This window comes from Schistocerca nitens, chromosome 7 (assembly GCF_023898315.1).
Source record: "Schistocerca nitens isolate TAMUIC-IGC-003100 chromosome 7, iqSchNite1.1, whole genome shotgun sequence".
NCBI lineage: Eukaryota > Metazoa > Arthropoda > Insecta > Orthoptera > Acrididae > Schistocerca > Schistocerca nitens.
In genome coordinates, this window is record NC_064620.1 from 307005630 (window position 1) to 307010629 (window position 5000).

Genomic DNA, 5000 nt, shown 5'->3' on the forward strand with positions numbered 1-5000 from the left:
GAGCTATCAATCTGTCAATCCTTCCGGTGTCCGGGCCTGGTGAGGTTTCCCGTGTTGAGTCAAATTAAGCCGCAGGCTCCACTCCTGGTGGTGCCCTTCCGTCAATTCCTTTAAGTTTCAGCTTTGCAACCATACTTCCCCCGGAACCCAAAAGCTTTGGTTTCCCGGAGGCTGCCCGCCGAGTCATCGGAGGAACTGCGGCGGATCGCTGGCTGGCATCGTTTATGGTTAGAACTAGGGCGGTATCTGATCGCCTTCGAACCTCTAACTTTCGTTCTTGATTAATGAAAACATACTTGGCAAATGCTTTCGCTTCTGTTCGTCTTGCGACGATCCAAGAATTTCACCTCTAACGTCGCAATACGAATGCCCCCGCCTGTCCCTATTAATCATTACCTCGGGTTCCGAAAACCAACAAAATAGAACCGAGGTCCTATTCCATTATTCCATCCACACAGTATTCAGGCGGGCTTGCCTGCTTTAAGCACTCTAATTTGTTCAAAGTAAACGTGCCGGCCCACCGAGACACTCAATAAAGAGCACCCTGGTAGGATTTCAACGGGGTCCGCCTCGGGACGCACGAGCACGCACGAGGCGGTCGCACGCCTTCGGCTCGCCCCACCGGCAGGACGTCCCACGATACATGCCAGTTAAACACCGACGGGCGGTGAACCAACAGCGTGGGACACAAATCCAACTACGAGCTTTTTAACCGCAACAACTTTAATATACGCTATTGGAGCTGGAATTACCGCGGCTGCTGGCACCAGACTTGCCCTCCAATAGATACTCGTTAAAGGATTTAAAGTGTACTCATTCCGATTACGGGGCCTCGGATGAGTCCCGTATCGTTATTTTTCGTCACTACCTCCCCGTGCCGGGAGTGGGTAATTTGCGCGCCTGCTGCCTTCCTTGGATGTGGTAGCCGTTTCTCAGGCTCCCTCTCCGGAATCGAACCCTGATTCCCCGTTACCCGTTACAACCATGGTAGGCGCAGAACCTACCATCGACAGTTGATAAGGCAGACATTTGAAAGATGCGTCGCCGGTACGAAGACCGTGCGATCAGCCCAAAGTTATTCAGAGTCACCAAGGCAAACGGACCGGACGAGCCGACCGATTGGTTTTGATCTAATAAAAGCGTCCCTTCCATCTCTGGTCGGGACTCTGTTTGCATGTATTAGCTCTAGAATTACCACAGTTATCCAAGTAACGTGGGTACGATCTAAGGAACCATAACTGATTTAATGAGCCATTCGCGGTTTCACCTTAATGCGGCTTGTACTGAGACATGCATGGCTTAATCTTTGAGACAAGCATATGACTACTGGCAGGATCAACCAGGGAGCTGCGTCAACTAGAGCTGAGCAGCCGGCCGCCCGGGAGTGTGTCCCGGGGGCCCGCGCGAACACGCAAGCGTCCGCTCAATTATTCTGCAAACAGGAGGAGGCTGGGCTCCCCTGCACGATACACCTCGAAACCCTCTCAGGTCCCGGCGGCGCGCAGCGCCGTCCTAAGTACTTGGTCGGGTTCGAGAGAGGCGCAATCGCCCGGAGATAGGCGAGTAGACGCTTTCAGTGCGACCACCCGTGCTCCCAACTGAGCTTGCCGCTGCCGACAGAGGCCCGGGAGCGTGCTGTCGTGGTGTTGCCGGCGGGAGACAACACGCGGCCACAAACAGTGACCGGGCAGCTCCAACGCCAGCGCCACAGAGGGGCAGAGCCCCACTTGGGTGCCAAAGCGAACTCTCCCAGCACAGCGCACGCGCCAACACATCCGCACAGCTGCGATACAAACCACCTGCGAGAACCGCGGGGGCGACCGAGCAGCAGACGGCGTCGCGGCGCCGAGTGCCGGGCGGCGGCGCATCCTCAACGCACACAGTCCTCAATCGGACCAGCACACTGCAGATGTCCACCGCGCTTCGCACCGGGCCCGGGAGGACCCACTTTGGCCGCACGGCGCCGCGCGCTGGGTGCGCCGGCACGCAGATGCGCCGCCTGCCGCGTCCGTCAGCCGGCGCGCCTGCCACTGGGCGCCCCCACCAGCCGGCTGCCGCGCGTGCGCCCACGCAGCGCGCGGCCAGCACGCCGGGCGCCCCCCCCTCACCGGCCGGGGACGGTCCCACCCAGCCACCGCCGCGTATCGCTTCATACCCACATGCCCACTCACGTTCGTGGGTATGACGGGTGTCGCTGAAGCAACCGGTTAATACCTGTACCGATCGTCGATATCAACGATTCACCTCCAGCGCGAACAACCGCGCAACAACGGATTTCCAGTTCATTTGCGTAACTTGGGCAGCAAACGTAGACATCCATCTACATTTGCGACTTCTACGAGTCTTGCATGCCTGGATGTTGTGTGTCACGACGCACTCCATCAAAATACATACACGCTGCGACGTGTGCACGAAAGAACACGTGGAAGGTGGCCAGCGTACGTATACGAATGCCATTGCACAGCTGCGAAGCGCATTCAACACGCGAACTCCTGACCGACGAGCTAGAGGTGACAGGAGGGGAGGGGGGGGCGGGGGCGATATACGTCCTATTGCAGTACACAATACAGTGGATAGCGGGACCATGTGGAAAGTAAGCAACACTCGCAAGATGTGAGGGTACGCACCGTAAAATGAATCAATACGCAGAACACCACAGTGTGCGCGAAGTGAACTATGTTGAGATGGTTGCAATTAGGCAACGCTACACGAATTCCTAGAGTCATATAACTAACAATTACAGGGCAGGTTAGGGCGCAACGTGGGTTAGGTTAGGGCCCAACGTGGGTTAGGTTAGGGCCCAACGTGGGTTAGGTTAGGGCCCAACGTGGGTTAGGTTAGGGCCCAACGTGGGTTAGGTTAGGGCCCAACGTGGGTTAGGTTAAGGCGCAACTTGGGTTAGGTTAAGGCGCAACTTGGGTTAGGTTAGGGCGCAACTTGGGTTAGGTTAGGGCGCAACTTGGGTTAGGTTAGGGCGCAACTTGGGTTAGGTTAGGGCGCAACTTGGGTTAGGTTAGGGCGCAACTTGGGTTAGGTTAGGGCGCAACTTGGGTTAGGTTAGGGCGCAACTTGGGTTAGGTTAGGGCGCAACTTGGGTTAGGTTAGGGCGCAACTTGGGTTAGGTTAGGGCGCAACTTGGGTTAGGTTAGGGCGCAACTTGGGTTAGGTTAGGGCGCAACTTGGGTTAGGTTAGGGCGCAACTTGGGTTAGGTTAGGGCGCAACTTGGGTTAGGTTAGGGCGCAACTTGGGTTAGGTTAGGGCGCAACTTGGGTTAGGTTAGGGCGCAACTTGGGTTAGGTTAAGGCGCAACTTGGGTTAGGTTAAGGCGCAACTTGGGTTAGGTTAAGGCGCAACTTGGGTTAGGTTAAGGCGCAACTTGGGTTAGGTTAAGGCGCAACTTGGGTTAGGTTAAGGCGCAACTTGGGTTAGGTTAAGGCAGAAGTTGGGTTAGGTTAAGGCAGAAGTTGGGTTAGGTTAAGGCAGAAGTTGGGTTAGGTTAAGGCAGAAGTTGGGTTAGGTTAAGGCAGAAGTTGGGTTAGGTTAAGGCAGAAGTTGGGTTAGGTTAAGGCAGAAGTTGGGTTAGGTTAAGGCAGAAGTTGGGTTAGGTTAAGGCAGAAGTTGGGTTAGGTTAAGGCAGAAGTTGGGTTAGGTTAAGGCAGAAGTTGGGTTAGGTTAAGGCAGAAGTTGGGTTAGGTTAAGGCAGAAGTTGGGTTAGGTTAAGGCAGAAGTTGGGTTAGGTTAAGGCAGAAGTTGGGTTAGGTTAAGGCAGAAGTTGGGTTAGGTTAAGGCAGAAGTTGGGTTAGGTTAAGGCAGAAGTTGGGTTAGGTTAAGGCAGAAGTTGGGTTAGGTTAAGGCAGAAGTTGGGTTAAGGGATGGTGTGTGTGGGGGGGGGTGGGGTGGCGAGGTTCGTTGATAGTGATGGTAGTAAGTGGACGCCTGAGGCACTATCAGATATGTCACGTCAGTTGCACTTGTGGCTCATGGCAGGTGGCGCGCCCGTTCTGTGTTTGTGGCAAAGGAGTGGCACACCTGTGTCTTTCATTCCTGCCATTGTTTATGTGCTGTGAGATGCGGCAGTGTGGTGCTGTTGGGTGCACCCCTGTGTAGGACATGTGTGGGTGTTGGTGGCGTATCTGAGCAATGGTGGTTGTAGGAAGAGTGGGATATTCAGTTTTCTGGTTCGACGTCCCGGTCTGGTTATCATAGTGTGGATGGTGTACTGTGGCCGAGAGGATGCACTGGATGTTGTTCCATGCTGGTACTTAGATGTTGTGTCTGCGTCTGTTACATGCATAGACTAGTGGGTGATGGAGTGTGTGGGTGACGTGTGGTTGACATTGTGTGCACAGACGTTCAGCATGTATAGGGACAGTTGTATGTGTTATCTGTATTCCGATGACTGCGCGTATTACTAAGCACCGCCGTGTATAAGCTTAATGTATGTATAGTCAATGCCTGTTCTATCTCTGTACAGTAGTAGCGGTGCGACTGCACTAGCTAGCTACACCTCGCGGCATCGTCCCCCGGTGTATGGCATATGATTATAAACATTCTGTCTATTAGTCAAAACCGGTGGTGTGACTACGTCACATGTTTGAGGTGGGGGACGCAACACCGTGCCGGTGGGTCAGGGCTGCGAAACACTTTCCCCACACTGGGGGCTCGGACCCTCATTACTCGTCCGAGTAATATATTGCGGAGCGCACATAGCCATTGCCCAGAGTCTTTGCGACTGCGAGTGCAACGCCCACGGGGACCGACGTGGATGGGGCGGCCCATAGCTGATCGCTCAGCATCGGAATCCGTACAGTGAGCGACGCGGTCGCGCACAGACTTAGAGCACGTTTAGGGACAGCGGGAATGTCGAATATTGGATAAAACTCTTCATGAAACGCAAGATATAGGTGTGGATTGCAACTTACGAGTGCGGGAAACGTCCGCCGTTCATCCGCTGGACTTGCGATTTTGGTGGGTGGGGTGGGGCACGTACGGGTGCGGG

General features: G+C 54.7%; 1 non-coding gene across 1 annotated transcript in view; it reads right to left on the minus strand.

Annotated features, from left to right (window-relative positions):
* Positions 1-1346, minus strand: part of LOC126197248 (small subunit ribosomal RNA) — a 1909-nt gene extending 563 nt beyond the window's left edge. The window contains exon 1 of the ribosomal RNA XR_007539627.1: positions 1-1346. This exon is cut by the window's left edge and continues 563 nt beyond it. This is a non-coding gene — a ribosomal RNA (small subunit ribosomal RNA).
* Positions 1347-5000: the final 3654 nt, after the last annotated feature.